The following is a 22069-nucleotide window of genomic DNA, read 5'->3' as shown; positions in this document are numbered from 1 at the left end:
GAGAGGATTTTCTGGGATGGGTGGAAAGAACCATTTGGGATCCTACAGAAGATAATACCTGGGCTCAACTCAGCATCTTGGACAAAGAAGAATTAGTTGTCAATGTCCACCCGTGCCCCACATTACTTACTTGGTTGGACACTTAGTCTGGTCCCTGCTCCAAAGTTTAACTTGTTACCACTGCTGAATCCCCACTGAGGGTAAGGTCCTTGCAATAACCTTCCTGATGTTAACCTGCTAAAACCCACCAGACTTGGAGGGCACCATTCTACAAGGCACCCTGGGTCTTTGTTTCTTAGGTTTCATATTTCCCAGGGAAGTCATTCCCCTTTCCCTTTACAATAATGAAGGTTTAGTAATAACAAAGCCTTGTTGATGATGATGATAATGATTATTAATATTATTTAGTAAAGCTACCATTTATTGATTACTTGCTGTATGCTGAGTATTGTCTTGTTATGATGTGGGTATTGTCATATTGCCATTGAGAAAGTGGAGACTTAATTAGCTAGAGATGGTAGAGCCAGACTTTCCCCCAGGTCTGACAGCTTCCCAAGCTGTGCTATGAGCCCCACACCATCCTGCCTCCGTGCCTTGTTATATTTGCCATTCAGATAGGGGTCTGGGTCACTTTTACCCTGGGAGTGGTTCAATGCTCTACTAAGCTCCAGAGAGGAAGATTCTGTGAGCACGTATCCCCACACCATGCTCATTAGTCCATCCACGGGATTTAGCTACCTGCTGCAATAGAAGAGAATTTGTGTTTGCCGTGAACTCATCTCTTTCCCGAAGAGCACTTAGCTAATTTCCTGAATCTTCAGATCATCTGGTGCTGACATTATCTGTTTTGCTTGAAAGCACTGAATATCTGCAACTCTTTTTATGTTTCCGTAGATTATTCTCCTCAGATTTTCATTTCCTCAACTGGCCCTTGGCACTTCTGTCTTTAGTATGAGAAATGGGAACATTTTAAGATACCAGAAGAGTTTGTAGAAATGGAAACGAGTGTTTCACATATCCTCGAGTTTACCGTAAATCATTGCTGGTTTTCTCATAGACAACTTGTCACTTACTTTGCCCTGGTCATTTGCACCGTCATACTCACACGGGCGTACAGTCAGCCTGGTCCCCGCTCCAAAGATCAGCTTATTGTAGCCACCAGACAACACACACTAGGAGGGTGCTTTACAAGAACTCTAGCCCCTGGCAGGGTCAGCTTCACTGGGGCAGAAATGTCTCCTGTGCCTGTTTTACAGGCTCCTCCAAAATCCCCCTTTCTCTGGCACAAGAAAAAAGTCTGGCCCACTGAGTCCTAATTCCTCAGTTTTCTGTGTAATAATCTCACAGACCTTCCCCTCCTAGCCGGCCTTAAGCAGGTCAGGCCTTCCTGGAGGGTGGATGCCCATTCTGGGTTCCACACTGGAAGTGAAGGAGGACAATTGGAAGGGTCTGGAGAAGAGCCAGGGATTAACTGGGAAATGAATCTTGAGGGAAAATTCACAGTACTGGCAATAGACGGAAAACCTTGGGTAGGGCTTAATTCATGGAAGGGAGGCCTATGAAAGTTCTCCTTTTAGAAAGCAGTTCTATTAGTCTTTGAAGGGAGAGACAGAGAGAGAGAGACTAATATTGCCATAGGGATATCACATACAATGCACAAGGAGGATTGCTTAACTCGGAAGGTTGTGAGAATCAGGAGTGAGTTATGGATGGGGCCTGAGAATCTATTTCTCTGGAGGGTTCTAAGATTAGGGTTGACATTCATATGGGGACCAAAAAAAAAACCTCCAAAGTTTGAGAGTAGTTTAGACAAGTCCTTCTCAGTGAGAAATTCACAGAACTCTAGTCCTAAGTTTCTCTGCAAAAAAGATTCTAAGCTCAAAGAAGTTTGGAAAACACTGTATAGCATAGTTCAGTCCTGAAGACCAGCAGTACACAGTAGCATTTTAAAGGCTCTGAGAAGTCTTACAATAAAGAAATTTAGAGCTTCTTAAACTTACTCAAGAATTTTTTTTCTTAAAACACCCCTTAACCTCTGTGGAACATGTACAGGTTTAGATACACATTCCCTGGAAGTCCCTTTTCTAGTTCAAAGAATTTAAAATGCATCCTAAATTTCAGCCTAATTTTATCCTTAAGCTTTCTGTCCTGAATCTGTTTGTTCTCCTACCAACTCCTACGGACACAATTAGGGGCCTCATTAATGCTGATTATTTCTTTCTAATCATTATGAAACAGCTTCATATGTAACAAATTTTCCTGCCACTGTCAGGAATGGCTCGAGGGCAGATACGTATGCAGTCATTATGCAAGACCACATCGCCCCAACACTTTGCAGGGTTTACCTACTGGGAACAATAGCAGCTTTAAAGCCTTTCCCAAATGTGAATTTATTGGTTTTCTTTCCACACACCTTCCTACACACCTTAGAGCTGTGTACTTCAAAGAAGGTTCTGGTCCTAAAGGAGAAAAGTTTCCTTAGAACAAATGGAGAAAAGTTTCCTGGGTGGCGACTCAAGTAGGGACATAGACTTCATGTATTTATCATTAGACCTCTCCTTTTTACTGCTAAACCCCATTTGTGCTGCTTCCCTCTTAGGGTATTGTAGTTCTTAATGCCTCTGAACTCTGGTTCTTTAGAAATACGATGGGTTTCAGGCTTTCTAAATGTAGCCTGAACTGACCCAGGGCAGGGAAGAGGCTTTGGTGAAGTGCACAAATGAACAGATAAATATGGAGGAAGTTTTCCCCAGAGAAGTGGGCTTTCGGCCACCCACGCACGTTCAGATGGATTCTGTAATCTTCCGGTTTTGAAATCTAACAACTCTGTTGGAGAATACTTGCTACTGTCTAAACCAATATGTTCTAAACAGTTACTATCCCTCCACTGAAGCCTTCCCTGAGTCTCCCAGCTAGAGGCATTTTTTCAACAATCATTCTTAGGTGATGCCTATGCATCAGGCATTGTGCTGGAGTGTGGAGGTGTAAGGATGAATGAGAGAGGGTCTTGACCTCACAGAGCTTATGGTGCAGTGCACAATGCATGAAAGTACCAGACAACTAGGATAGGAGGTCGGGGATGCCTTCCTTTCTGCTATTCCATCGCAACTTGTGTGTACTTCCACTACAGTGTGGTGACACTGGGCTTAATTGTCTCTTTACACGGATGTTTACCCACTGGGAGATCCTGGATGGCAGGGACTCTGCATTTCCCTCCCTCCCCTCCTCCCTCCTTCTACAGGGCTTAGAATATAATAGTTGCTTGGTAAATATTTGTTGAATGAAAGCCCTCTAATTATTTTAATTCATTTTAAATGCAATCCTGTCCTCTACCTTCTTTTATTAGGACTGTTTCATTTATCTTTTAATTCTGTATGGGTCCATTTTCTAAACCCAGTATTGTTTTTATTGGATCATTTAGGCCTTAAGTTCTTCCTATCTCTCTTGATTAGATATGGAGTTTTGTGAGACTGTATTCCATGCCCAGGGTCTTTAGGAAGTTTAACTTATCACCTCTCATGAAAACTAGATGGTAACAAAATAAATTTTTTTGGCATAATCAGTCATGATTTCTGATGAAGGTCTTTTGTCTCAAAGGAATCTAGAAATGGCAAAAGAGTCTGCCTCTGTAACGATGAAAGGCCAGGCCCCATTGGCAATTACTACTTTTAGAAAATAAACCACTGTTGAGCTAGTGGCTGGGAATTCAAATTTCAAAACATTCAAGCCTCATGAAGAATCATGAGAAATTAGCTCGGGAAGTGCAGACTCAACATCTAAGAAAGCCGAGTAGGGACTTTCTGTGTCTTTGGCTGGAGTCTAAGGTCAGGCACTCACTTGGATGCACTTGGAGTCTTGTTCCACTCCCGAAAGTGAGTGTTCTGCTGCTTGTGTCCACGCCCTGGTACAATGCAGTACAAATACCTGCCCTCTGCCATCCAGGGCGGCTGCCTGCGCTTCACACCTCCCGCCCCACATTTACAGCCTTCACTCTTGGGAATGGAGCTTTTGAACAGCCTGTTCCATCGTTTTTTGTTTGTTTGTTTGTTTTTTGCTATACGCGGGCCTCTCACTGTTGTGGCCTCTCCCGTTGCGGAGCACAGGCTCCGGACGCGCAGGCTCAGCAGCCATGGCTCACGGGCCCAGCCGCTCCGTGGCATGTGGGATCTTCCCGGACCGGGGCACGAACCCGTGTCCCCTGCATCGGCAGGCGGACTCTCAACCACTGCGCCACCAGGGAAGCCCTGTTCCATCGTTTTGATGATAAATTTCTCTCTGTGTCACTTTATGCCCAATAATCAGTCCCCCTAGGTTTCTGCTTCCCTCCCTGCCATACTTGCATCCTACCAACCCAATTCAATGACTTTACTCATCTCTTCAGAAATGCTAAGTCCTGGACCAAAGCTGCCATGGTCACCATGGCAAGAAGGCTCAGGATAGGCAAACCAAGGACCAGACAGGTAGCCTTTGAGGTCTGGGGTCTTCCTTCACAGAGTGCAGGAGAGGCAGTGGTGGCAGTGTGGTGGCATGGTTAACAGTAAGGCCTCGGAGTCAAATAGATTAGAGTTAACTTCTAGCCCTATTATTCCTAGCTGTGTGATCTTGGGCAAGCTACTTGCCCCAAGCCTCTGTTTCTTCATCTGTAAAATAGGCCTAATACCAGTTACCTAGCATTAGGATGGATGTGAGCACTGAATGAGAAATTCTTTGAAGGACAGGGTATAGTCACTGGCACATGTCAGGCATTCAGTAAATAGTAGCTAATAATATGGTGGTTCCCAGCAATGCTTTCCACTGAGGGAAGGGATGAGGCTTCTTGTAGCCAGAGGAGACCTGTCCCTGCCCCACCGCCCTCTCCAGCACCCCAGGGTGCCTCAGCATTCTGGTTGGGATGCTGTCATGTGCAACAGATATCTCATGGATCCAAAGGGACGTGGCGAGAGATTCTCAGCCACGGGGTTGAAGGGCAGGATGGACCCCTTGGCTGCCAAGAAGACAGTTCTGCTTCAGAAACCTAACCAAGAGTGAAGCCTCTTTTCTCAAACCTTGGTGATTTGTCCTCTGCACGCACTGTGCAAAACCCTTGTCCAGCACAGCCTCAATCATTTCATTAGACCTGATACAATGGTAAGTTACTCCCAGACAGCAAAGGGCTCTTTCACGATGGAGCAGCCCAGTCACAGACTCCCTCATTTTTGCAGTATCCTTCCATCATATATCCTCTGTCTACAAAATATCCCTTGCCCGTTTCTATAATACTCACATGGATGAACAACAAGCCTGGTCCCTCTTCCAAATATAAGTCCATAGTTACTTCCTGATACACACAGCGAGGGAAGCCTTTGCCAAAACCAGTCTCACGTGACCTCCCTCTACCTATTGCTCCAGTGGTTGGGGCAACAATCTGGGGAAACGCTGGCCAACGCCCCCAGAGTTGCAGGAATCTCCCACAGCTGTCCTGGAACCCTGAGCCAAGGGGTGGTGATGGGAGCCAGGGACCGGGGACTAGAAGAGCTCCTCACCTCCTCTACCCAGGAGAAAACACACGCTCCTGTCAGTCGAGAAGCAGGGCAGCAACTCCCCAGCAGCTGTACCTCCAGCACCACCCTGCTTGCCTGGGGCCACAGCAAGGTGTGACTCTGCTACTCTTCTGTTAGATACAAGTGCTCCCAGGATGGGCGGCAAAGGAGATTTTTATATTATTCAATATATTGTCAGTGGAGATGCTGAGAGGAAGGGAGGGTGGAAGAAACAAGGGGCACACGAAGGTTTGACACAGTGAGCTTCTAAGGACATTAGGGGTGGCATTGATGGAGGACATGCCCTCTGCCCTCCCATGGACATAAGAAGTTGTCCGGTACCTACGGGGTAGGAAGAGCGGTGGGTGGGGGAGGGGTCGTATGTCCAGGAGGATCCCGGCTCACTTACTTGGTGTGACCAATACTCGAGTCCCCTTTCCAAAAGTGAATCTGTTCCCATAATCACACTCTGGGAAAGTGCATTACAAAAAGGTCCTGGGTTTGCCCACCCTCTCATGGAAGACACACACGCTTCCCAGTAGCTCTAAAAGCTGGGATCCTGGGAAGGCTGATCCTAACCTTTTCCTTCTGATGGGTGCTCTAAGCACAGGAGGGAGATTCCCTAGTGGCTGTAGCAGCTTCAGCCCTGATGCTACGCATCACCTCCATTTTCCTCATCACAGCCATCAACAAACAGCCTCTGGCTATTTCTCCTCTGGGAAACACAGAACCTTTACAAAACTTGGTGAAAAACCTGCCTCCTACATAGGCCGGGTGGGTGTACGTGTTTCTAAAGATACCAGGCAGTGGGACTTCCCTCGCAGTGGTTAAGAATCCACCTGCCAATGCAGGGGACACGGGTTCGATCCCTGGTCCGGGAAGCTGCGGAGCAACTAAGCCCAGGTGCCACAACTACTGAGCCTGCGAGCCACAACTACTGAGCCTGTGCTCTAGAGCCCACGAGCCACAACTACTGAAGCCCGTGCGCCTAGAGCCCGTGCTCCGCAACAAGAGAAGCCACCACAATGAGAAGCCCGCGCACCGCAACGAAGAGTAGCCCCCGCTTGCCACAACTAAAGAAAGCCCATGCGCAGCAACGAAGACCCAATGCAGCCAAAATAAATAAATAAATAGGTAAGTAAATTTAAAAAAAAAAAAGAAAAAAGAAGAAAGATACCAGGCAGCAGCCTGCATTTTCCCACCTCAGCTGCCCCGCCTGAGACGAAGGCGCCATTGCCTTAGGGGAATATGCACAAATGTATTTTTCACTTTGCCAGAAAGAGTAGGAGCAAGAGCATTTCCAGCAAGCCAGGCCAGGGCACACGCTAAAAACATGCTTCAGCGTGACTCAGAGTCACCGCATCCTCTCTGGGGCTGAGCGAGATTTCTGGGTGACTCACGCCTGACTCATTCCTGTTTCTACTATTTCTATCCTCACCTAAGTCAAGGCTGCTTTCTGTCAAGGGGGCCTTTCTGTCAAGAAAGTCAAACATCTCAGCAGATAACAGTCTTAAATCCTTTTCCAGAAACACAGGGGTGGAATCCTGCGTGCTCTCTGCCAGGGAATATGGACTGTCCGTTGTCACTGCTGTCCTGTCTCCAGTCAGTAGGGTCCCAGGTCCTGCACATGACCACACACAGCACACTGCTTGGTGCACCCACATATAAATTGTTATTAGACTTTTAACAGATGAGTGTTTTGTTTTTCTGACAAGACTGGAAGTTCTTGAGAGCAAGAACCACATCTTATGCTTCTTCTTTTCTTGGTTTGTTTGTTTCATTTTAAACCACCTGGCTTGATGATACTCAATACGCACTTACTGAGTTGAACTGACTTTTACCGTGCATAATTATTGGGACAAGAAGGCCAGTTGTGGGAGAGGTTAAAAGCTAAGTATACTTTTGGTAAATATGAGCTGCAAAACCTAAGTGCTTAGGCAGGGAAAAACCAAGGAAGCGACTCAAAGAGATAATCAGGAGGCAGCATAAAAACCACGACATCGTGAAGTTCCTATGGACCCTCAGCAGAGAGGGGGCAACTGAATGAACAAGTACTTGACTGCAAAGGAAACTCGAACATTTTTCTCCTGATACCTTGACATTGATTCTCCTTAAGGGGTAAAACGAATAATATGGCAGAAAAAATATATTCCGAGTTAGCAGTATTGTTATGGTCAATAACAACAAAGCAGTAGTGGTAATAATAATAATGATGATGTGACAATAATAATCATCATCATCATAATATTCTATGATAGACCAGAGCAAATGCTACATATATAAATATAAACCCAATGCTGGAGGCGGGGTTACACATTTCTGGAGAGCTGACTTACTTGGGCTGATCAAAAGTTGGGTGCCAGTTCCAAATACGAATTTCTGATAACCTGTGTTCACACTCTGACATAACTCTATACAAAATGGTACCCTATAACCGGGCCAACTCTATACAAATGGTGCCCTATAGCTGGACTATAGCCGGGGATTCCTGAGTCACACACAAGTTAGTTACTAAGCATGTTCCCGAGTTTTCTGTACATGCGCCCAAGTGGGAAGAGGTGTGTAATTTTACTCTTTAACCTTCATTTCTAAGACCATTGGAAGATGACAAGAAATAAGTCACAACTCAATAGGAAATCCTGCCTTTGTATGCAGTAGATTATATAAAAAATGTCATGAATATTCAGGTTGAAAAAGCCATTGTGTAATTACAGAGTTTCAGTTCTAGACGGGACCTAGGGTAGTTATGTCCATGCACACTTACTAAGTGTTTTACTACATGTTTCTGGCATGAATGAGGCTCGTGGATACATATAATGCAACATTACTATCACCAAACTATTTTCTTACTTAAATAGCACACAAAACCCTTGGGGGAAAATCAGTGAAAACAGATATCCTTCAACTGTAATAAAAATCAGGCTATTTCAAGGAACTTACTTGCTTCAACAAATAGCCTTGTTCCTGTCCCGAACACAACTTTGGAGCCTCCACTATTTCCCACAGTGATTTGTGCTGTGACAAAATAGACTGCTTCCTTTTCCTTCCTTTTTTTTTTTTTTTTTTTTTTTTTTGCGGTACGCTGGCCTCTCACTGTTGTGGCCTCTCCCATTGCGGAGCACAGGCTCCGGACGCGCAGGCTCAGCGGCCACGGCTCACGGGCCCAGCCGCTCCGCGGCACGTGGGATCTTCCTGGACTGGGGCACGAACCCGTGTCCCCTGAATCGGCAGGCAGACTCTCAACCACTGCGCCACCAGGGAAGCCCCCTTCCATTTTTTAACCATAGCCTTGAAGCAGGCCCAGGGAGCCATAATAAGGAGCAATTTTTTATATTCTCCCAGTAAATCCATCTGGTTTCTTCCTATTCATGAACAATCTCATACCTCCTACCTACTGGAAGGGTTAGTTCACCAAACAGTAGTCATGGAATATGGCTCAGGGACCAGGATCCCCACGTTTTCATCCCAGCCCTAGTTCTCACTGATTTCATGATAATGGACAATTCAATCAACCTCTCTGGGTCTTAATTTCTTCACTGGAAAAAAAGAGGTTTGGATTTCCCTTTCAGAGCTAAAAGTTCTATGATCCAGCAATGTCCAAAGTGTACTCAATGTTGCATATTTCTATAACTCACAAATGAGTCAGGCACTTATAGATGGGTTACACTGGACACTGGTCTGCATGGGGAAAATACAAGAAATTGTGAGGGGAAGGGAGAGTCAGAATAAGGAGGTGGCTGCTGCCAGCTCTTCTGTCTCCTCTCCCGTTGGGGTAATTCTCCCAGCAGCCCCTGTACTACTTGTTTCCTCATTAAAAAGGGAAGAGAACGCTTTAGATTTGGGGCATCCAAGTCAAGATTTCCCAAAGCTCCATGTCTCAAGTCATGGCAGTATCTAAGAATGGAAAGATAAATTCCATGTATTTCCTTACTAACTCTGATTGGCATCCTCTCATTTCTAGGTAAGCCCTGGCACAGGGTCTGTGACATAACGTAGCAGAAAGAGTAAGCTTTGAGATCAGGCAGGCAGACCGTGGTTTGAATCTAGACCCTTCCACTCACTAACCCTGGGATCTTGGGCAGTTACTTCTCTGAGCCTCAGTTTCCTTTTCTGTAAAATAGGAATACTGTTCCTTGATCCTTAGTTGTTTGAAGATAAACAGTACTGTCTGTCATGCCCCTAGTATCGTATCTACACATCATAGAAACTGAGTGGTGGTTATGATTTATATGTTAAGTTAAATGATTGATTAACAAGGTTTTTTTTTAGTGTTATAGAACTTGTTTGTGAAATAGCCATGAGTCCACACCCTGGGGTTTTATAAACTCTAGGATGGTATAGGAGTAAGAATCACAGATTTTGAGGGCTTCCACCCTCTCATCTCACAATGGAAGAGTCTGAGGCACACAGAGGGGCAATGACTTACTTGTTCAGCGTCACACCGCCTGTTGGGGCTCAATCAAATCTAGAACTCTAGACTGCAACCAGAAGCCTGGGCTCCTTTTCTCTGCACTTCACTGACTCTTCTTGAATAATGTTTAGTGCAAAGGGACATAATCTCTGGAATGAACTTGGTAGGGCTTATTTGGGGCATAGGTCAAGTGACCTTGAATAGTCTCCTGCAATGAGTCTCAGAATCAATGGCAGTGGAAGTAGAAAAGTTCTATTAGATCATGGCCATGCAATTTTCTGCTCTTCTGCTTTTTTCCTCTTTCTGGCTCCATTTAGCTCAATTCTAGTGTTAAAAACTCTAATACTGGACAGAGCTTCTGTCAGCCTCACATCTTGGGAAAAGTCTTAATAGCTTGCTAAATTCTAACTTAAAGAAAATGTTCTTGGACAGTCTTTGAATATTTTCATTAATTTATCTGGGTGCCACAATTCTTAATACTTCAGCACTAGATTATGGTTAATTATAAATAAGATTATAATTATATAATTCCAAATATATATTTGGAATTATATATATTAATAATTGAATATATTCCAAATATATATAGTTCCAAATTATAAATAAGATTATGGTTAATTATAAATAAATAATTTTTGTCATATTACAAATGACAAAATAACATCTCCCTTTTCTCCCATTCACTGTCACTGGAATACATTTTGTAGTTACCTTAGAATTGCACACTTACTCAGCTCCACTTTTAGCCAGGTGCCTTTCCCAAAGGTGAGTTTGTTTGCTTCTCCCCGTGAGTCCCACAGTGTCCCACGCCTCACAATAAACTCCCTCTGTCACTTCACACCTTTTCGTGACCTACCCTGATGAGTTAGAAAATACTTAAGATTTAATATAGCTATTTGACTTATTCATATGAGAAAAAAGCTCCCCCCACCCCAAATGGAATAAATTCATAGGCTTCTGGTGCCAGGAGGGCAGAGGGGTCATCAACCAGACCTACTTCCCCTTTCAAAGAGGAGAAAACTGAGGCCTAGAGGCAAGGGATCTGCTCCAAGTTACACAGCTAGTTGGTAGCAGAGACAAAAACACGGGTCTATTTGATTCTCAATCTAGTATTTTTCCTTCTCCACCACACACTGAATGTACTGTGTTGCTTACTATATTCACTTCTTCCCTTTGGCCGGGAAACTTGATTTTTCTGGGTATTTGATTTCAATTAAACAAGCACTTATCAAGCACTTACTCTGTAAAAGGACCATATTAGACACTTCATGGTATATAACAGGAACCTCTGCTCTTAAGGATCTTTCAATTTTAATAGGCAGATCTTCTCAGTAATGAAGGAATTCTGTAGCTGTTATGTGTCACAGATTGTCCAAGACTCCTCAGCTAGATTGGGGATACAGAGGGAAAAGGAATGGGAGGGATGCCTGGGGTGAGGCTACAGTCTAGTCTTTTAACAGGAAGCCAGGCTATTTCTGGAGAAACCAGGTTTGTCTTAATTATCTGGGTATTACTCTGTATTCCATTCTATCTAGCAAATTAGTTCTACTAATTCAACTAATTCAACTTCTAATCCTACTTATCCAACTCTTCTGTTGGTTATTTTCATTTTTCAAAGTGCTCCATGAAGGCTCAACCCTAAATTCATAGGTCAACTGATAAAACAAGGATGATGCATCCACAAGGGTGAGACACAGAAATTACATGTAGAAGTCTTAAACCAGAGAACGAGCAAACAGGAGTGGGATTGGGTCAACATTTACCTGGAGAGACCAGAAGCATAGTCCCCTTTCCAAAAGTAAGTTTGCCGTATCCTGAGTTCACACTATGGCAACCCCCCATACAAAAATGGCCTGCAGTGTTGGGTCTTTCAACCTCTGATTGCTTACGGAAGGGAAAGAAGACCAGCATTTATGGAGAACCTACACATGCCAAGTGGGTCGACAATCGCTATATATCACCTTGCCTTATTTGGGCCTTTAACTGTGCCATGAACTCTGATATTATTGTCCTTATTTTACAAATGGAAAACAGCTGATGTGGGGTTAAGCACACTGAACCAGCACTGCTACACAAGTACCCTGGAGACGTGAGACTTTTTGGCATAGGACAGATACATGTTAGGAGGAACTATGAGTGAGGAATCCTTCTCCTCCTTCCTATGAGATTGAGATTGCAGCTGTATTGGGGTTAATTCTCTTGCTAGAACCAGACATTAGACCTCTAGTGACAGTGATGCCCTGAACTCCAGCGTATCCTCCATCACACACTCATTTCCTGAGACATGAAAACATTTTCATCAATCTTCCGGTTGTTCCCTTGATACTCTACTCACCAGCCCTGACCAGCAGTCTTGTCCCGCTCCCAAAGATCCACGTATAGCCTCCACCCTTCCCACAGTGTTTCTTAGTCAGCCAAAAACACCCACAAGCCCACACACCCTTCGCATACCCAAGACTGAGAGATACAGCCCTTTCACCTATGAAGGGGACTACATCTTAACTTTCTTTTTACATTCCACATAACACACAGGCCATTCAACTCAAATATGGGCATTTATTATGCAACACTTAAAATGAAGCCTCTCTCTCCTCATTGCTCTGGGTCTGTCACCACCAAAGTTGTGATTTTCAACTCTATGCATCCCGCAGATGTATCTAGTCCTTTTGTCTCCATCACACTTATCAATTTTTAGATTTCTGCCATAGTGTCTCTCCTAGTTTTAACTTCAATCAGTTGAAACTTCATGGAATAGCGTCCAGATCATTGAGTGACAGCTTCCTGCTCCTACAGTCAACTTATTTTGCAGACTTAGGCCTAGTGGTAGCCTGGTTACTTACTCGAGTCCTGTTCTGTCCCCAAAGCCAGGCGTCCTGATTAAAGGGCACCCACTCTGCTTCAGGTCTGGTAAAAAACACCACTTGCCTTCTCTTTGGTTCTTATGCTCTGCAAATTTACTGTTTTCAATTGGCCTCATGGGTAGTATCTTGGCTTTCTTTTCTATTAAGAAAGAACACAACTTGGATGGAATAAAGCTATTATAATGTTAAGGGTTGGATGAGGGATCTTTCTATAATATCTTTATTTAAATCTTCTGAAAATGGCCATAAAAGGCCTATTACATCCCTGTTATGTGTTCCAAATGTTACAATCTGAGAGGCAACAACACAAGTAAGGAGAAGTGCTTAGGAATTTAGACTTACTTGGGGTGACTTGAAGCGTTGTTCCAGTTCCAAAGGTAACCTTTAGGTTACCCCTAGAATTCACACTGCATTTCAGGCCTTTACAGAATGGTTTCCTTTCTGCCATTCTCATGTGGGTGACATGTGAGTCTCTGTACTTCAGTAGAAGAGAGAGTGGTTTTCACCCATGCCTATGGCTACAGATCCACATGAAAATAGCTCTTTTACTAAGAATCTACATATTCTCTTCATGTTGAAAGAATTATACTAGCTGTCCTAGCTTTTTCTTTTTGTTCTGAAAACAAATAATCACGATATTTTACAGGTGTATAGCATTTACTAGTTTCTAAAATACTTTCATATCCATTAGCTTATTTTATCTTTAAAAAAACTTACGAGGTGAGATGAAATATTTTCATTTTACAGGTGAAGAAATTGTGGCTCAGATGCACCGATCGAGCCAGGATTAGAAGGACAAGCAGTGTTCAGGCAAACTTTGCCTTTTTCATTATGATCCACTCTCTGACTGAGCTGTTTCAGTCTGTTATTTCTGGTTCATCGACACTACGATTTTTCCTCCACAGTTAGATCTTTCTGGCCTCTGTGCCATTACTTTAACATTTCTTTCTATTTCAGAATGCACTTAAATCCACATAAACCATGCATTTCTTGCTATTTGGGCCCTACAAATACCGCAGTAAGTTCAATAGGTCTCAGTCACCACATTAAGCCTCCTACTTTAGTGACATATTGTCTACTTACTGGGTTTTATTGATAATCCTGTCCCAGTCCCATAGATGAATGGATTATGAATCACAGCACCCTGCTGCCTGACAAGAATTCCTGAGCTACCTTGATAATAGATTAATGTGATTAGCATGTATCTATCCTCCTTCCTGGGAACTCTGGCTGGGATTTCCCCCTTTTTCTATTATTGAAATAAAAGACTAAGCCATGGAGTTAAGCCTCTTTTCAGAGCACAATAGAATTGATGGAGGGGAAAGCCTGAGATGAGTCCAGCTGATGGTTTTTAGACAACTCTGACACATTTCCTTCAAAAATTTCACCAAGTCATCTTGTTTTACCAGCCAAAGCATATCAGCTTTGATTCCCATTTTTTACTTAGGAATCAATTCCTGTACACGAGCTCATTTTACCAGTGGTTAGAAAATTGCTCCTATCCCTGTAGGTAATCTTTCTTTCTTTTATCAGTTTAGTGTGTATTAAAAAATTTGTGAGCATGGGGTGGGACAGGGGGTATGGTTGGAGTATTAGACACGAGGGACAGCATCTGTTTTTTTCATTTTGTTTTGATGGCTTTCATCACTAAACCCCAGTACTCCTTGAGTTAAAGAATAAGGAGACATTTAGTCATGTGTGCAATGTAAGTCTGCAGGATAAGTTCAGGCATTATGATCAATAATAACCAGGTACTTACTGGAACATACTGATACGGTGGTTCCTTTCCCAAAGACCAACACATTTCCTATCTGGTAGGCACAGTGAAACGAGGCCCTGCAAATACCCTGAGTACCTGTTCACTGCCTCCAACGCGTATATAACTACAAACAATGGACACTTGTATTCTGTCCTTGCCTTTGGCAAGGAACTAACTCAGTGAGCTCTCAGTGTTTGGGAATGCAACAGTAAAGCTCTGTTACTTTGTGAGAAGGAGAGGGTAGATGGGGGTGTGTCCTCCACTTACTCAATAACTATTCACTGAACACCTCCATGTGTAAGGCACTGTGCTAGGTGCTGGGATAGAGCAGAAAGCTGCTAGGACGCTGTCCCAGTCCTCGTGGCACTTACAGTCTAGTGGGAGGCACACAGAAACAAATCCATAGATAATACAATATCAAGGGATAAAAGTGCAGGAATAAATCAGGCTGGATAACAGGATGGAGAATCAGGTAGCGGCTGTGTTTGGTGGCTTGTTAGAATGGTTGGGCAAGAAGGGTCTCTCTGAGGAGGTGATATTATCTGAAGTGAGATCCAAGCGTGGAGGAATGAATCATCACCTCTATTTACAGATAAGCCAATAGAGGGCCTGAAAGATCAAAGCCTGGCTCCAAATCACACAGTGTCAAGGACGGTCATGGACGCTTAGACCATGCCTTCTCTCTGTTGAAGTACTAGATCTAGTTCTACCATGTAAATTCCTGGTTAGGAAAGACAAAATGAGACAGAGGTTCTTCCAAAGTGACTTTGGGATGTTATCTGGGTAATTGGAAACTGTGGCACTGGCTGTTGAGGCATCCAGGTTGTAAGAGGAGGCCAACTGGAAGAGAAGGTGTTAGCATGTAAGAGTGTTTTTCTGATGGCTTTTCTGATGGAGCTGGCCACGGAGTTGGGGAGACTTCTTCCGTCCTGTTTCCCTATTAAGTTGGCAAGCAATGCAATCCATTGCCCAGCAAAATGAGCTCTTACACTTATGATGGGGAGAATACAGGGAGAGCTCTGCTCCCCACTAAATCTGAATAAACCAAGGACATTTGGCAGTCCACTTAAATGAACAAAAAAGCCTGTTACATGTCTCAGTAACTACTTGAATTCAAATTTCATGGCAATACTTATTAAGATTCACCTTTAACGTGGTCCCCCTTCCAAAAACCAGCTTCAGGCTGCTTGAAAACCCCACAGGGATCTATTTCACCACAAAAACCAAAGTGAGCTTCATTTTCAAGCACAGGAATTCTCCCAGGTTCTCTCACTTGGTTGAAATCCAGGTCAGCACCAAGCACATATTTAGGTAAACTCAAGAAAAGTCTTAAACTCATACATTCTTTGGAATGGTAGGAAACCTCCAAAACCATTTCCTACAAGCTCACAACCTCAAGCACTTCTCTCCCAAGTGATCTCAGGTTTTGATGATCTCCAGGGACAGTCTTAGTCACCAATTCTCACGTTCTATTTTCTCATAACTAGAAAGGTTCACCTTATATCCAAATTCAACCGTTTCTCTGCCATAGCCAAGATCCATGAAGCTTTTTCATCCTCAAGTTTACCCTCAAATGGAATTTTTCATAAAATCTGACTCTCAAAAAAATCACGAATCACCTGACTGCCCATACTTTTCAAAGAGATTTCACATACACTATCTCATTTGGGTCTTACAAAATCCTTTGAGCTAGACAGAGCTGGAATCATAATCTCCATGTCACAGATGAACTGGGGCTTAGAGAGCTTCCCATGGACGCATGGTTGGTGAGTGGCTGAGCAAGATCCATTGTCTTTTGGCCCCGGGTTGAATGCCTTAATGATTTATTTGTACACGTTCACGTATTGATCATATCACCTTAGCTTTCAAGCATCTCTCCCTTCTTTATTCTCTTCCTTAATGAAAAGGACAATATCATCAACAACAAAAACAATATCCACCCCCTTCCTCAAAAAAAAAAAATAAATAAAGCACTCTAAACAAACCTCCAGCTCAACTTTTTCAGAGCAATGTCTTTTTAATCCTCACACACTTTCTGTGAGCCAGGACATAAGAATTACCAATATTTCAGTTGCATTAATTGGGAAAACTGAGGGCCAGAGGAGATAGGTCAGAATGATGGTTATAGAGACTGCAGCCTGGTACAGACAGCAATATACTGAACCTTAGAACACATGGGTCCTGGCCCTGCTATTGTGACCACATTCAAATCGCTTAACCACTCTGAATAGAGAGAATCATCGCTTCCCACCTTCCTCTACCTTGTGGGACGATCAGACAAAAGAAGTGAAGAAATAAGGAAAATGCCTTAATTGTTTTCCTTTTCTTAAGAAGACAGACCCTAAAAAATATCAAGATGGTGATATCCTTTACCCACACTGAATTTGTGCATACTATGTGCTCATGCATAAGAGCAACACTACACATTTCTAAGGCAAGTTTGAGACGGATTAATGTGCGCCAACACAGTGCATTCAGTTTAAAATTGATGGCTAGGCTCCGGCTTCAATGCTGGAAACAGAACAGTGGCTCAAGAGCCGGTACTCACTCGGCTTGACTAACATCCTGGTTCCTCCTCCAAAGGTCAGCTTGTTCCCCGCAGAGTAGGTCACACAGTGATTTGAGGCCCAGCAGAAACCACAGGGACCAAGGAAATCACACTCCATAGATGCCTGTCGAAGGCCCTGTCCTATGGCCATGGCAAAGTGGAGGGCTTGTGATGGTTAAGGTAATCCTGTCTCCCAGTGCTGTGCACACTTTGTAGAGATGGAATGCTTGTCCCTGGGCACGTATTTGGGTCTCGCCCTTTCATATATTTACTTACTTCTTTGCTTTGGCTGTTTGGACCTGGATCTGTGAGTGAGGATAATAGGTGTCAACCATAAACTCACTCAGGGGCCCATTTGACCATTTGTAACCCACAAGGGAACCTGAGAACAGGAAGCCCTGTAAGCTCAGGGAAACTTCAGGGTCAGGCTTGTCATATATCCAGCGTGGAAATGCTGATGAACTCACCCATACACAGGCATGCACGCCGTTAGCATCTCTATATTCAATTTAATGCACAGGGAAGAGCCCAAAGAGAGGAAGGATACTTTAGTCTTGGGTCCACCCAGGCCCTCCAAGCTGCTGTGCACTGTGGATCAGCTTTACTTTCCTTGGTCCAAGTTTCAGACTCAGACCCCCTCCAGCTATTCTAGAGCCCATTCATTGGTGAGGCTTGTACTAAGGAAACTGGGAGGAGGCTTCTTGGGGAAAGTTTACAGAATATGATGGAGAGGTCATTCCTGATAAGAAAGGAGTTGATGGAGCCTCTGATAGGGAGATGGCTGAGAATCACAGGACTCCAGAAAAATAACCCTGGTAACTCTGTACCTCAATCTGGCATGCCCAGCCTGGGTTGAGGGCCACATCTTTCCCCACGCGTTGGGTGTGGACCAGAGCAGGTGTTTCGGGATGCCTCACACTCTCTAGTGGGGTTGCCCTTCTCCTTTGCCTTTAGTGGGAACACATACACTCTCCTCTCAGATTCTCAAGTTCCTGAAAGTGAGGCTAGGTGGTCCTGACCTTCCTTCCGCTTCCCCATCCCTGTCTAACTAAGAAGGAGGGTCCTCCAGTAGCAGCAATATACATATTCCCTAAGACATTTCCCTAAGTCTTCCCTAAGACTTTCCCTTTAGTCCCTAAAGACTAAGGATATTCATTCATCTCCCTTTCCAATTTCTTCACAGTACTGTTTCCCTGGAGTAGAAAACAACCCACTCACCAGGCTGTACAGTTAGCTGAGTTCCTTTTCCAAAGTAGAGCCTCCCCAGGCCTGAGTCTCTATCGACACAGCGCTGGGCCCCTTTACATGAACTTGGTCCTAATGTTCCCCATCACTCTCTCCCCTGCCCTGGGGGACAGGGTTGAAAATTCACCTTCATCCTCTTTAAGTGGCTTTAAGTCTTTTTTCTCGTGCAGCTGACAGTCTGAGCCGGACAGTCAGATCTCAGAGGCTATCTCTCAGGGGACAAATGGTCTGGGCTAACAATAGTCTTCCACCAGCAGAGGCCCTCTCCCATCAGAAAGCAATTACATGGCCTTTTGAGAGTGTTTAAATTGGAAGGAACTTTGCTTCCCTGGCCCTATTTCCCAGTATAAAAGGCGGCTCACTTACTTAAGGATTGTCATTGTGTTTGGATCCCTTTCCAAAGCTGAACTTGTGAAAACTTTGATAGACTAGTTCTGTCCTCTGCAAAATCACCCCATTTCCCTCATTCGACTTCTGGTCATCCCTCCAGGCATTCTCTTTTCCTCTTCTTTCTTTTTTTCTTCCTGATATGGCCCTTTATTTTCCCATTTATGGCTCTGGGAGATCATACCCCACCCTCTTCTAGGTATAAATATCCCAAATAGGCTTTAGCTGATGAATAATTCAACGACATATTTCCTTGGCTATCAAAATAATAAAAATAGAAGAAACAGGTCTGAGCTCACCTTCTCATCCTCTAGGCTGGAGTCATGAGATCTTAGCACTTAGCGTTGAAAGGGAGCCCAGAGATGATTCAGTCCAATATCTAAAGTAGCATAGAAATCCCTTCTACAACATCAGATAGTCAGCCTAAAGGACCCAGCGTGCAGATCTCCAAGAAGAAAGAGTCCTGCACTTCACAAAGCAGCCTTTCCACTGCAGACCGGTTCCCCTTGTTTAACAAGATTGTACAGGAGGCTGAGACACATATCCTTTCAGCCACTGGTACTAACCCCTTTCCTTGTCTAAATGGCAGTTCTTCAAATATTTGGAAAGAGTTATGTCTCATCTTAATACAACCCAGTGACTTTTGGGGGGGACCTGAGATAATTTCAGATAGCTAGCTTGGTTTTTATCTGACCGTAAAGCCCATGCTCTCAACAAATTTATCCTTGTGAAGGCATCCCTGAGGCAGAGAGCATTTTGGGGTGGAGGAGGATGTGAGGGAGACACGTGAGGTAGTCAGGTTATGGTCCTAATGGTTATGGTCTTAGTGCAAACTGGGAAATCTTTTGGGAATTTAGTTACTGACCATTGTGCTTCCCAGGTGGAATTGCTTGTAATTGTGCCCACCATTTTGTTCTAAAATTATTCTCATTTTTTCCTTCTTACTCACTTGCTCTTACAGTTACTGTTGTTCCTGCTCCAAACGTCAACTTGTAGTCATTAGAGTCACAGTGCTACGTCTTCCTACGCAAACCTCGTCCTGGATAAGAGAGTAGGCTGGGGCGACAGGCAGGCTGCCCTGAGGTCTAGTGCTGCCCCTCTGTGTAGGAGCCCTCTGGTAACTATTTTGACCTCTTGCTTTGTTTTTCACTTTCACAGTTTCCTCACCTGTGAAAGTGGGGACGATAGTATCTATCCCAGGAGACTGTGAGGAAGGTTAAATGGCTTAAAGTATGAGAGACATTTACACAATACTTTGCACATAGCAAGTGTTCAGTAAATGTTAGACTATTATCAATATAATTATAATATATAATTTTAATTTAATAAAATTTTAATTTGTCATATCTCCTCTCTGAAATCCTGGACATTCATAGGTCCTTTAAGTTATATCGAAATGCTCTTTTTTTCGGGTCAACTAATAAATGCAGCAATAGTTACAATTTGGGAATTTTCCGTATATAGGATACCATCCCAAGAGTATGGTTGGCAGTTTCAGAATTGTTTACTACATTTTATGTATGTTTAAGGGACATATGAACAAGGACCCAAAACACAAAATAAAAGAACTCAAAATAAATACAGACTGGTAAGAGGAATTTAGGATAATACGTTGGTGACTTTTTCCTGTAGACAACTGTCACTTACTTGACTTTACACTTGAGTTTCGTCCCAGATCCGAAGTAAAAATCTGGAGTTGTACACCATGTTTACTATCATTACAAAAAGTCTCCTGGACTTCCTAAAAGGGAGGTGTGTTATCCAGAGGGGACTAACCAAGTTAGGCCAAGACTAATGCAACCCCACCAGCTTTTATTTTTTTGCTACTTTCCTAGAAAATTCAAGAACCAAAGTGAGGAATGAGGCAAGAAGACCCATTCATTGTCAGAGACAGGCAAGACAAGGGCATCTGATTTTCTTCAGTGCTTTTATCGATTTCTTTTCTTTAGCTTTCTGCTTGGGTTCTTTCTTGTGTCTTCTGTGCTTCATACGCACAATATTTGAAACAAGGACACTGCAAATAAATGCTCTTTACCTGTCTCTTTTCCTAATTATAAATGGAACGTCTCCTCCGGTGGTGGACAGGGCTGTGAGGAGAATCCTGATTCTGCCTTTAGTTCCAGGGCTATCTGGAAGCTTCTCTCCTTGAGTTGGACCTAGGTCTGTGTCATGCTTGGCAACCTGACCGAAGCTTCTTGTTAAGGACACCCTGAACCACATCAACAAGCTAGCAGTATTATGTATGTATGATCAAACAAGATCATTGCGTCTTATCTTTCAAAGTACCTCCATTATATAACCAAATGTACTTTAACAGCCCCCGCCCAGCCCCACAGTGAAACTGTACATTTTCGCTTTTTTTTTCCTGCTCTCTGCCTGCATATTCCCTTTAGCAAGGGGGGAGAAAAAAGAGGCCGCAGAGTTGGCTGTCATTTGCAAGTCTAGATGAAACATTATTTGTGGGCAAAATATTTTGCTGACGCTCTCAAGAGAAAGGAAACCTCAGAGCCGAGAGTTAGACACCCACACAGTTTGGATTTAAACAAATGAACACAGTTAGGAAAAATAAAATAGAGGTGACTTCAGTCTAAGGCAAGTAATTATACTTATGCAGTTTGGGAGGGCAAACTTGTTCTTACTTGTAGAAACGATAAGCAGTGTGTTACAGGCACAGTATGCTGGAAGGGCACCAGAGAGCCGTAGAAATAGAGCTCCATTTAAATATCTTAAATAGGCACTTTTGTGTTTAGCAACTTATGTAGAAATAAGCCAGGATAGACTAGAAATATGGCTGGCCAACTAGACTTGGTTTAAGATAGTTCCTGGTAAAACCATCTTGTAGCATTTCTCCTGGTTCTAGTGAAAATGTTATGAGAAAGAGAGGTTCCCTTTATGGAATCTGTTCCTATTCTTCTAGGTTAGGATAGCTTCTTTTCTACTCATTTTCACCAGCTCCTATTCCAAACTTAGCAAAAAGGCTTCTCTTTGGTCTTTGATAAATAATTCTCTTCGTATGTTACCCTTTTAAGTATGTGTTTTTAGTATCTCTCCCCCCACCCTACTCCACCCCCCCGGCCGATTACATTACATAAATGTACAGCATACATTTATAGATTAATAAATCCATGAAAATAGTATTTAATTGTAACGGCCTACCAGGTACAACAGTCAGTTGGGTCCCAGATCCAAAGGTCAGTTGCCAGCTTGAACCAGAGGAAACACTGTGATATGCCCAACAACAAAAACCCGATCCAATAGGCCGGGTTGGCAGAGCACAGAGTAAAGAGTTGGCAATTACTTTATGAATTAGGTATGTATTATTGTCAATCTAGGTTTGAT

At 43.5% G+C, this 22069-nt stretch overlaps 1 gene segment (V, D, J or C); it reads right to left on the bottom strand.

The window, feature by feature from the left end:
• The window catches only part of LOC116748980, a 277671-nt gene that overhangs the window by 8880 nt on the left and 246722 nt on the right, over positions 1 to 22069 (bottom strand).

This window comes from Phocoena sinus, chromosome 2 (genome assembly GCF_008692025.1).
Source record: "Phocoena sinus isolate mPhoSin1 chromosome 2, mPhoSin1.pri, whole genome shotgun sequence".
Taxonomy (NCBI): Eukaryota; Metazoa; Chordata; class Mammalia; order Artiodactyla; family Phocoenidae; genus Phocoena; species Phocoena sinus.
This window is presented reverse-complemented; position numbering and strand designations above follow the sequence as displayed.